Below are 13,051 nucleotides of genomic sequence, written 5' to 3' on the forward strand. Positions count from 1 at the left end.
TAAATAAAACATACTGAGTAACAACACAAGTAAAAGGGCCAGTCCTCATTGGAGGTTATAAATGTAGACAAGATGGTACTAAGGCTATTCATGAATCAATAACAACCATTTAGAAAGGACATAAACAGGAGCCAATTGAAAAGATGGTCGGGAAATGGAATGGGCCTAGCTTCAAGCCCATACCTGAACACAGCATGCCTCGCAGAGCAGCGCATGCGCTGCCCAGGCTCGACCTAAAAACAACTCTGTGTCAATTGCGGCTCAGGTTTATCAGTAGTTCAGCATCATCAGTGGTTCAGTGTCATCAGTGACATGGATTATTAACAGCTCAGTGTCTCTTGTGGCTCAGTGTTATCAGTGGCTCCATGTCATCAAAGGTTCTGTGGCAGTATTGATTCCTATAATTACAGCTCAGTGCTCACTGTGGCTCAGTGTTATCAGTGGCTTAGTATCCCCAGTGGCTACCTCGGAACAATCCTTAGAAAGGATTTGGCTGCTATTTATGCTTGCTCAGTCACTCAGGGACTCTTCACATTTTCTACCCTCTGAGTGAAATCTAGCTATTGGATGATGGGGCTCTTTTGGATGAAACATTGCCTTCTATGTACACCACTGTCAGCAGCCATGTTCTCTACAGCTCATGTGTGGGGGGGGGGGGAAGCTCCACCACGTGACTCCTTACAGGTGGAGTGGAAAGCCTCTCCTCCTCCTCCTTCTGCTTGGGTTCTGGAAAGCATTGGCTTCTTTGTAGTGGGAACTGAATGAAACATGTACTATACAGGGTATGGTTCTAGATGCCGTCTGGGCAGAGTGCATTATTAATACGCAAACAAACTATCCAGCTTAAATGATGAATGCTATTTTTGTGATTATATAGGTGCCAAGAAAAAACAAGCAGCGACAAAGCCAATAGGTATTGCCTTTGGGAATTCTTGGCTTTTCCAGTTCCTTTTGGGGACCCTGTACAGTCATGGCTAAAAGGAAAACAAAAGGTGTGATGATGCAGCTGCAGCGACCATGTCATTTTGCAGGCACACTCATGCAGGATCAGGTTTGTTCACACATGTATAATTACGCATGTGTGTAACTAAAAATTTGAACAGGAACCATTTTTTTCTCAAAAAAATTGCCAATCGGAGACGGACTGCTGAATAAAAGTAACTTAAACTGAAGCAGCATGAAAGCATTTTAAGGCGGAGGGGCCGGCACAAATTTGCTGCCAGGCCATCCCAAAAAACAAATTATAATAATAAAAAATAAAATATATCTTTTTTTTAAAAAATGCCATGTGGGTAGGAGGGCAATGAAGGAGCAGGTTGGAGAATGCAAAAGAGAGTGAGCGAGGGGAGGGTAAAAGCAGCACACAAGGCAAAATAACACAGAATGCAAACAATAGGTTTATGAGCAGGAAAGCAACATGAAGCACAGGGGAGGTGAGAGGTTGGCGTGGAAGAAGCACATTAGAAAGAGCTTGCAACACAACGGAGACAGCAACCTGAAGCACAGGGGCAGGTATTTGGTGGGGGGCGAGCTCAAAAACACATGCATTCTCATGGAGTGCTTAAGCAAAAAGAAAAAAATGTGTTCCCTATAAGGGAGCAGTAGAGCGACACAAGTCAGCCAAGCCAACAGATGGTAAAGAGGCTATGCTCCAGGGAAGGGACAAACACAATATGGAACAAGGTGAACAAGGATAGCCACTGAATAAGAAGCAAGCAAATTAATGTGACAATAAAACTAACCAATGGCAGTGGCGCAGCTAGAGCTTTTGCCGTCCGGGTTGATCGCTAAGTTTGGCGCTCAGTGACGGCCGGTGCAGGTAAGAGTAGGTGTGGGGGAGGCGACAGACATTGACGATGGAGAATACGTTTTTAGGTTTTGCCTGGCGAAAAGATGCGCTCTGCGCATCTTTTTCGCGCAGGCGAAAACCTATTGAGATATATACGGGAGACAGGAACGGCCTCCGTCTTTCATTGGTTAGCTCCATAAATGGAGGCTAGCCATTGGAAGACGGGCCTGTCCGTCAATGCCGGACCAGATTCGGGGGCGTTCCCGAGATTTTTTGGCTTTTGGCTACGTCACGCTACGTCAGCCAAAAGCCCTCGGGAACGCCCCCGAATCTGGTCCGGCATTGCCGGCACCTGCCTCTGTTATTTGTCAGTGTGGGAGAAACTCAAAGGCCGGTTTGAGGTAGAAGTGACATTTTTTATCTTATTCTACTGCTTGTTTTTCCCTTTATGTTCGTACGCCGTGATCCTCCCCCGCCTCCCGCTATCCGTGCGCCGTTCCCGCCCTCCCCCCTCCCGCTGTCCTGTGCCCGCTCCCGCCCCCCTCCCTCCCTGTGCTCGTGGTGCTTGTTTGTACGATGTTTTGCAATTGATCTATTGCCATGGTTTTGTCCTAAATGTTATGTAAGGTCCACGAATTGGGGTAATAATGCCACTCTCTCTCCAACAGGCCGCAGCGTCCCCATGCTTAGTTGTACTCCGAGAGGGAGGGCATCCTGACATGGAGGCCAGGGCACCGCTCCGGTCCTCGTGGGGTATTATCAGCACGCAGCCAGAGAGCAAGTCAGTCAGGACTGGGTGCCCGTCTCCGAGCTGCAACCAGGCCGCTCACCTCCCCACCCCCATTACCCGACGGTGTAGGCACCAATCTCTCCACTCTTCCGTGCCTCCGCTTCAAAGCGACATCCCGACATTTCTTTAAAATATACTGTTAATTTGTTATATATTCGCACTCGATGTGGGCCCATCTTTAAGCACACAAAGCTAATGCCCCAATTCAAGTGCGCCTCTCCACCCTACTACGGTAGGAATATCCCATTACCCCCTATCATTAGGGGAACACCATGTTCTCAATTCGGCGAAGAAAATAGAACCTCAGCCCGACTTGGAAGTTAACCATGACTATTCGCGATGCAATAAATTGAGGCCCGGAAGTCCCGGAATGGAGCTACCATGCTTAAACCCGCTGGATTTCGTCACCCTCACATGCCCCTCTTGCTCGCCCTGTGTGGTAGCGGACATGGGGTAGGAGGGTCGGCTCACCTCGCTTGAGAATCTCCGGCGTCGCGAGGCATATCTGAGCTCACTCAATCCGTCTTGGGAGCGGTGATCTCGGGTTGTTGCCAGGGGCGCCTCACTCCCTTGTCGGACCCATCCCTCCGTTTCATGGGACCGTCGCTCCACCTTCAACCATCCACTATATTTTAAAATGGTGTCCTGAGTGCGGTCCCCTGGACCCCCCTCCGTTCAGTGCCAGATTGGAAGTGAGACCGGTTTCAGATTTGGAGCCGCCCCCCCAGGCCAGATCTGGTGTGAACTGGATTAAAATGGTAGGTCCAGGAGCCGCCTCTCCCCTCAGGAAGTGCGCTCCCTGGGTGCCCTTGTGTGGGAGATGAAAGAGACGGGAGGGGGGCAATTCAGAGGTTCACTTCCAAAGCTAAACTGATTAGAAGTATTGTGCGAGGACGTGAGGCCTGCAGGGGGCCTGTGTGCAGCCCAGCCCCCATCTCCCGGCTCACCCCACTTCACACCAAGGGCTATGGAGATACCAGTGTGTCCCAGCCCCCTCTCACACCTATTGGTGCATGGAGTGTCCAGCACGGAAGATTCAGGGGCACAGCCAACACGTTCAGCACAATAAAGATGGCGTTGATAAGAATGCCTAAAATAAACCCAACCGACAGTTCAAACGCAGGGCGTTGATCCCAGGCCAGTGCAAGGCTGCCCTACAATGCCCAATCACCGAGGGTGCTGATACTGGACAGATTTGCAAACTGCAACCAGACCCGTACCTCAACGTTGACCTTAATGAAACTCAACATAGACTACACCTGGGCAGTGCTGCAAGGGGCCGTCCACAAATTGCACCTTACTCTGTCTGACGCACTTACAAGGAGCTATCTAAAAACTGCACCTGTGCCCATCTTCTGAACGGTGTTACAGGCAAAGTCATCTAACTGGACCCGCTGCTTCTTCAGGGCATTGATGCAAGAACAGTCCACAAACTGCACCCTATTCTACTTGCCCCCTACCACAAGGGGGAATATAAAAACTGCACCATGCATCTTAACCGAACAATGATGCATGCTGCATACTACGCCTTATCTGAGCATTTTGTTCACGGGGCAGTCAACAGAATCCAATTACACTCAACTGCGCCTGACTTCTACTGCAAGCAGCCATTTACAAACTGTACCATGCGTGCAATCTGGGCAATGTTGCAGGATGTACGCCAGTCCAGGGCGGCTCCCCCTTGTACGTAACCATGATGGGTGCATGATGGACTCATAAACTAATCCCGGGCAAAACTGCACGGGCCCAGGTGCAGACTGCTGCCACAGTTTCACGTGTGCACAGCAGAGGCCACGTTTGCACTGCTCATTCACATCTGCCCAGGGTCGGACTGGTTTATAGGCAGGGCAACTGGGATTTTGCGGCAGGAGCGGGCCAAAGTATGCGGCAGAGTTGAGTAAATTGTGCGGCAAGGAAAGGAAAATTAAGCAGCATAATGTGGTACATTTGTTAATAGTTTCACTTCTTTATTTTGTACTTCCACACTTTTTAACATTGCCTGGGAATTGGGTGCACGTCATTAGGACCACTTTAATACCCAAATATAGCAATAAGAAACAGAACGGTGACCTGGCAAAAGGCGCTCCACTGCACGACAACATGTATCACTGCGTTTTTTTGTAACTTTTTCTCAATGTACACATTGCAAGTCGAAAAGCCATTTCCTACTCGCCGTGCAATATTGCGTCTTGCCTGTTTGAGTTACAAAGCCTGTAATGTTGGGCACACACACATGCTTAGTAACTGAAAAAAGGCTTTGCACATCAGGCCCCGAGTGTCTGCCAGTCTTTGTCCTCATGTTCATCAATGCAATACTGCTGCAAAGACCCGTTTGATTATCCTGCTGCAAATCATTTTGAGATATATTTACACATGAAAAAGCAAACGCTATCTAAAAGACATTGCTGGAGTTAACTGAGCGCGTGAAACCTGCACCAAATTCGCTCACTGTAAAATAATAACCTCACACGTGCTACTGCTTTCCTGCGAGGTGCAACCAAAAGTGATTACTCCTTCCCTGCTCCGTATGCGTGTCCGCAGTAAGCATTTTAATCAACAGTTATTTAGTGTCAGGAATACTGAAGTGCTGCGCGCTAAGAGCGGATTGGATTTGATTTACTTCGCCGCTATGCCGCATATGTCGCACATGCCGCACATGCAGCAACCAGCGGTGTTTCCAATTTTAAACTGATGTTGCGCTGTACCTTGGCGCGCTGCCTGTTCGTGCTGCCGCCGCCTGGAGCTTGACACCTCTCGACGTCTGTGCAGTCGCTGCTCTGCAAGCAGCGGCTGTCTGGGGACACGGATTTGCAAAGGAGACATCATGTACTCCCAGTCCTATTTTCTTAGTTCTCGTCAGCATTTCTGATGGAGAGTGAGGTCCTTGCTAAATGCTTGGGAGAAGGCAGCCTTTGACTTGAACGAGAAGCTCGCTCCAGATTGTTGTGCTAGCAAAGCCTGCCATTCCCAAAGATGTAAGCTTTGCACCTGCGAAAAGACAGGTTGCGTTGCAAAGTAAAGGTACATTTCTATTCGTAAATGTGTCTGATTGTGACTCGGAACAAAATGGGGCAGACAAGGGGCCCCTCCCCACCATCCTTACTTGCCGCACCGCCTGGCCTTCTCCAGTCATTCCTGTGTGGGGGGGGCTCGCAGTGTGTGGGGGGGGGCTCGCAGTGTGGGGGGGCTCGCAGTGTGTGGGGGGGCTCGCAGTGTGTGGGGGGGGCTTGCAGTGTGTGGGGGAGGCTCACAGTGTGTGGGGGAGGCTCACAGTGTGTGTGGGGGGGCTCGCAGTGTGTGGGGGGCTCGCAGTGTGTGTGGGGCTCTGTGTGGGTGTGTGTGGGGGGCTCTGTGTGGGGGGCTCTGTGTGGGTGTGTGTGTGGAGGGCTCTGTGTGTGTGTGGGGGGGGGGCTCTCTGTGGGTGTTTGTGTGTGGCATTTGCGAGAGATTAAGCTATTGGCATTGTAAATGACAATGCCATTTATTTATGTTAAAAAAACAAATAAAAATAATGTCAAGAGCAATGCCAATAGCTCTAACTTTAACAAAGGCAAAACCATTGCATTGTAAATGCTTGTTTTTTTTTTTTTGAAGACAACTGACCTTGCGCTCGCCGACACCCCCAAAAAAGTTCTGCCTGGGGTGGACCTCCCCCCCCTAAATCACTGACCAATGGTAAGCAATGCGCAGGCTGAAAGTTATTGTTAAGCGCACACTATGACTTTTCTAACCAGATTACTTGCGCTGCCTGTTAGGTAAGCCTAAAAAATCGATTTGGGGAGTACACTGTGTAAATTATCAACATTAGCCTTATGAATATACCAATTGGCAGTGCTGTAGACGAGATTGGATCAACACAGTCCCACTGGAACTGAACTGGGGCTTCCACATTCATTTCAGATAGTCCACTGACATCCACTAAATGCTAAAGGCTGTACATCACCTACAGAATTTCTACCCTCACTTTCTCTCCCTGAAACCTCTGTTTTCTTTGCCTGTAATTTCTGTCTTTGCTTGTAACCTTTTCCAATTCATCTGCCCTCACTATTTCTGCTTGTGACTTATCTTTTTATTCCCCAATCCCTTGTTCTCTGCCTGTAACCTTCATAATCTTTGCTTTCTCTGGCTCTAACCTTCATTTTCTCTATCTTTCCTCACTCTCTTTGCCTGTAGAATCTGATCTCTTTACCTGTACACTCTCCTTCCGCCTGTAACCTGTATTCTCATTCTGTACGTTTACTTTCTGTACCTGTTACCTCTCTTCTCTTGGCCTTTTCTCTCTCTCCTTGCCTTTTGCCCCTATTTAGTTCACATTATGTAACAAGGGCTTTTTGTTTTCTTCCTTTTTGTTCTCCTAACATTAACCATCAGATGACTTGTTCAGTACTTGTAAGCTTGTCTCTGTGTGGTACCTCATTGGATTTCAAGACAATTTATCACTGAACAGACAAAGCTACAATCCGTGTCGCCCTCTTCCACGAACCAGGCTGCCATCTCGTTGGCATTCAGTGGTACAAGGGTACCTACTTCGTATAACAATTTATTAGTTACTTAATATTGCTGGGTTGTGCCAGCAGGTCGCTTCATATAACTTTGGGGGAATATGTACCTCATTCCGAATTCAACACACGAAATTGAGACTCACATATGATTAGTACTCATACAGAGGTGCGGTTGGAGTGTCTGCCTTTTTGCAGTATTCTTCATATACTTGTGTTCGGTGCCCTTTTGTAACATGCACACACCACTTTGCCCTTGTAACACACGGTTGCTACCTCTCACATGTTTTTACCTTTGATACTTGCACAAGTGCCACCTTGCCTACGTAATGCTTGTTCTTGTGCCTAGCACCTATTGCAGTATTATACCTCAAATTATACTCTGTTTTCTCTTATAACTGCACACTTGTCACTTTTCCTCTTGTGCACTTTTGACTACCTCATGTATTTTTGGTTGCTCACAATTTTTACTACCTCAAGTATTTTGTTTGCTCACAATTGCCACTATTACCTTTACTACCTCATGTATTTTTGGTTGCTCACAATTTTTACTACCTCGTGTATTTTGTTTGCTCACAATTGTCACTATTACCTTATGTAAGTAACGTATGCTTTTGTAACCTGTTCTTTTGCAATGTTTCTCATTATGTTTCATTTCTGTTCCTAATGTGAAGCGCTCTGACGCCTTCGGGTAAAGTCCGCGCTATATAAAAATGCACAAATAAATAAATAAATAAATAAATCCATCCTGAAAGGGGGGTTTTAGGGTCTCTAGGAGAAGAGTCCCTTTGGGAGGCGGAAGGGCACGTGATCAGCAGAAGAAGCCCGTATTACGAGAATGTGTGTGTACCGAGGGCGCACAGAGCGCAGGAGCCTCAGAAACCAAGGTGTGGAAGTCGTGAACCGAGCGCGTCACCGGGGGCGAGCCCAGGCCCAGCAGCCTTCCCCTCACCGGCTCTGCTCCCAGGCTCAGGTCCGGGCCTGCAGACCCCGAGGCTGGGAAACAACACACAGCTTCAAATCTCATGTTTTGATCGCGCGGTGTCAAAAACTGGAGGTCCAATCAGAGTCCTCGGGCAGGGGGCGTGGGGTGGGGGCATGGCCGCCCCCAGAGGATACCAGTCATGCTCCCGCGAGGCCACGTGCCTGAAAGCGGCCTTCCTCCAGGTATGCTCCCCTGGGGCATGTATACATGCACGTAAAGAAGGTGTGTGTTTGTGTGTCGGTTTGATAATATCGCTTCTCAAAATCTGGTGGAAAAAAATGCGGTCAATCTCAGCTAAAACTGTTCAAACTTGACACCGAAAAGCAGGAAGTTGCTGCCTTTTATGGAGCTGTCTCCGGGGCACTGGCCTCAGCTGTTTACATGCATTCTTGACTGATGCGACAGAGCAGTCAGTGAGTCTGTGATGGGCTTGCTGGAGTCTCATCCGTCCTGTCATGAAAAATCTGGATCCTGAACCTCACATCCTACACGAAACAAGTCACATACACTGGGCAGCACCAGTAGACTTATTGCGGCTGCCTGCGGCCCACGCAGGGGGACACCCTAAAATGGCGGCCCTCTTAGTGCCAATTAGACATGTACACCACCCCTCTAGTGGTGGGACTCGAGGATAAGTCCCCCCCCCCCTTGCCTTGCCTTGGCACGCTAGGTGTATCACTTCTGGCGCTCAGAGATCGGGGTAGGGTACTTATACCTCCCCCCCCTTTCTGGCGTCCTCGTTGCGCCAGACACACCATCTCCCACCATACCGCTTACCAGGCGTGGGGCTGGCAGGCAAAGTACATCAAACATTGTGATGTTTTCTTTTGTCGTTGCAGGCGGAGTTACAGGGTAATCTGGAAGCATATGGGTACAGAATGGTACCTCTGCAGGAGCACAATAGGGGTGCCAGAGCCAAATCCCAGGAGCCTCATGGGAGGGTCCTGGAAGAATTACATTGGCACCGCGTTAGCCCGTCGGGCGGTTGTGGATCTGAACAACCAGGGGCTTGCCTTGCTACGCTCTGCCCTGAAAGGGGCTTGAGTAATAAGGGACCAATGTGTCACATGATCCAGGAAGAGGATCACCCCATAAGGTGTAGCACTGATTGGGTTCTCCACAATGCTTGGCTCATCAGGTGGGCGGGGCAGCATAGGTTTGTTACAGATGCCTTCCCTTGGATCGCCCGTAAGATAACCTACCATATTGCATACTTTTGTATGGAGTAAACCTACAGCAATATTTCCCCCAAACAAAAGTTGTGTTGTGTATTTATTTATGTCATCATGCATGCTCTGACAGTGGGTGGGGAGTGTTGCCTATAATGGCACTAGGACAATGCGACACCCTACACTAGGACAGACACCCTACACTGGGACAGTCGGACACTTGGATCAGCAGAACGGCGCATAGGATATGCTGCCTCAGGACAATCAGATGAACCTAACAAGCAGTGTTTAATTTGTAAAAAAGTTAGTGCCAGGGCCCATATCAGGAGGCCACTGCAACCTGCACCACCCAGCGCTACCAATGACAGTGCCAACACAACTACCACTCCTACTAGTGTGACAATTCAGACTATTCAAGGCCACCCAAAGCTAAAATAATGGCATGAGCGGCATGTATTATTCTTTTTTAATGGATATTTACTTATCAAACACTGCTGTGGTGCTCATCTCAGAATTGGACAGATAGCGCTACCATGTGGTGGACTATCACTAGAACTGGTGCTGACAATTAAGTACTGGTGCCGAGCACCGGAAACCACAGGCTCAAATTAAGCAATGCCAGAACAAGACAATGGCAAACCGACAGAGATATCCTACATGGAGCCAGTCAGGAAGGGAGATCAATACCAATGGCCAAATGGAGATTGTGATATCCCACATGGTGCAAGTCGTATACCTTGATAAGCATTATTGGGCTGAAGAAGAACACAGTATCTTACAGTGTGGTACTCTGCAGATTCCCAAGTCAGAGCTATAGAGTATGTGCCATCCTGCCCACGTCTAGTCAGAAACACAGGTTGGAACCAGCTGTTTAAGAAAAAATGGAATATCCTTCGAGAAGGCACTTCAAGAACATAAACAGCAGATGAGGCCCAGAGAGACTCTGATGTACTACAATAGAGCGTGATGAATTGTGCACTAGGGCCTCATCTCTCTACGGGAGAACCTATCTTCCTCAGTTCAAGAATTAATTGGGCAACTCTACCCCTAGCCTCGCCGTTTGGGCAGGAATGAGATTGGATGAACCATTGAGCAGGAGATCAACTAGTAGAGCTGCTTCTTGAGTAAACCAGTCTTTTCTAATGTGCTTGTGCACCTCATCTAAGTGGCATGAACTCTGAGTCCTTACCAAGTGGACATCCATCATTGGGGGTGTATCAATGAGGTATTCACTGCTATCTATAGCAGAGCTTTACTAGGGTTAGCCCTGGCTAGTTGGAAGCCCAAAGAGAGGGTAGTTAGCATTTGTGCTTCAGGGTCTTGGGGAGTCTGGATGACTCATGAAGAGAAAAGTGGGAGGATTTGGCCTTCTTGTCTGCTGTTTTGTGAGCACTGTTTCTTAGCAATCGATGCGTGAAGCATGGGAGATAAGATATCCCTTGAAATAGCACAAAAGAACTCAGATTTTGTTCAGGGTGGATTAAATAATGGGAGGGCCTCCACCTGCCCTTTAAGTCAAGAAAATACATGTACATGTGTGTGGGTATCATAATGAGCATATGGGCACACATAGCCCCATGCAGGTTAGGGACTACAGCTAGTTGACAGATTTTTTTCTTTCTCTCTATAGATGGTGGGCATGATGTACAAAGGCATATTGCGGTGTCGAAAGCTGTGATTTGAAAAATAACATTGTGTAAGAAAACACAAGGAACACCCTACTCACATGGAACCAGGGTGCTTACAATTTAGACAAAAAATGGTGGTTTATGTGGGCACATAATGATTATTATTGCAATATATATATCAGCACAATCGCAGTTAAATGGGGGTATAGAAATGTCAGAGAAAGGACATGTAACACAGAGTGTGTAGAGAAACAAACTGTTTTATATATGAAAATTCACATTTGTTATACATTTTCAGTGCTGAGTGTCCCAAGTGAAAAAAAGATGAAACCTATGAGTATCAATTGTGACTTTTGTGATATAAAACACGGTTTCAATGTTGTTACAGAAACACCCATTCAATGGATACACCATAAATGTTAGCAGCCTCCTAGTATAATAATAGGGAGTGGGAATTGGTTCGCTTCAAGTTGTCGACGACGCTTCGACCCAGCTAACAATGTGGGGTCTCATCAGAACCTATCAATGAAGGAACACCTGTGGATGACTGACAGTTAGTGTGGTGAACACCTGTGGGAGTGAGGGGTAGTCAAGGAAACTCACATAGGGCCCGGCCGGGCACCTATGGAGGAGCGGGTACTGGCATTCAATGGTATTTGATGTAGTAAGGGTTAAGATCCTATATCCAGAAGACGGTGTCACGTGTTTGGACAAAGCCAAGGATAAATGGGGAACCTTGAATTACTGCGGTAAATGTCAGTCCGTTTCTGTAGTGAATCCAGTGTGGAAAAATCCAATCTGAGATGCAGAGTCAATCTGCTGTGGAAAATATTCATGCCTGTGACTCCCAGGAGAACTGCTCTCGTCTGTCTCTGCTTGAGTAATGGCCTTGAACACTGGATTCACTAAATGAATCACTAATATTAATCAATAAGTGCCCACATGAACCACTGTTTTCTTTTAAAATAACATGGCTTGCATCTGCAAAATGGGTCTTTGTTATCTCCTTAACCCATTGTGTGATTTGGTAAAACCTTTCTGAATTGCAAAATTGATTTACTGACTCATTCCGATTCGCACTAAGAAAAGGATGATAAAGAGGGTTCCTCCTAACTGCAATTTGCAAGTTAAGTGCTGCTGCAAACCATTGGCAAGTTATCGACTCCTCAAAGGGGGGGGCTGTTAGAGTTGAACAGCTTTGTGTTTGGGAATTGTGTCGAATGACGTCAGAGGAAGCAGGCAGTAGTTAATCTCCTGAATGCCTCTTTGCTTTTGTGTCCATTTCTATAGTTTGACACAGTCACATCTATGTGGTGCACAATCAGTGTGCCTCCTGAATGCCACTGTGATTTTGTTCACGTCTATAGTACAGCACAGGTACAGAGGCAGAAAATGTCATCATTTGCATAGGGCTGCATCCAAATGCAAATGAGGGAACACCGCCTTGAGATAGTGCTGGTTCTTTATGTATTATAGAAGTGGCCATGCAAGCTTCTATACTTATGTCTGCATGGGGCACTCAGATGTTGACCAATATGCCTTTTTATCAGTGCTAATTAGATGGAACATGTGAGTGTCTGCGCCTATTTGCATTTTTGTGTGTGTGTGTGTGTGACTTGTATGTGTGTTTGTGTTTAGGTGTATGCATTTCTATTAGTATGTGAATTTGTTTGTATTTATGTACATGAGTTGTTATGTGTGTGTAACTTACTTAGAGGCCTTTCCTAAGCCTAACCGAGCCCAAAAATGTGCCATGGTTGACCGAATAAATAGCTACTCCTTTTCTTTAGCATGGTGGGAAGAGTTTTGCTTGAGGTCTGAGTTCAGTGTAATATATTTTGGTGACAGTTTGAGGCTGGGAGGTATGCTCCAAACTTGCTGCAGTAGCATTTTGAAGCATCCTTGACGTGAGATGGGATGCGAAAAGAGAGTAAGAAATAGATTTGCAAATTGCATAAATAAACCCATATAATTTTTGCCTTAGTTAAGTTTAAATCATCAATTGGCGAACAATCTGTATTGCTTTCCTGAAATGTAGGTGATTGCTGAAGATCCTTATTGTTTCAGTAGCGTGTTCCAGAGCTTGCGTGTACTGTTTGCAGTAGCGTGTTCCAGAGCTTGCGTGTTGGTACAGAGAAAGAACTTTTTGTAAGTTTGCGTGAGTGTGTGTGGATGTTTGGTTATGTATGCA

The sequence above is a fragment of the Lissotriton vulgaris genome, chromosome 7, assembly GCF_964263255.1.
Source record: "Lissotriton vulgaris chromosome 7, aLisVul1.2, whole genome shotgun sequence".
NCBI classification, from domain to species: domain Eukaryota; kingdom Metazoa; phylum Chordata; class Amphibia; order Caudata; family Salamandridae; genus Lissotriton; species Lissotriton vulgaris.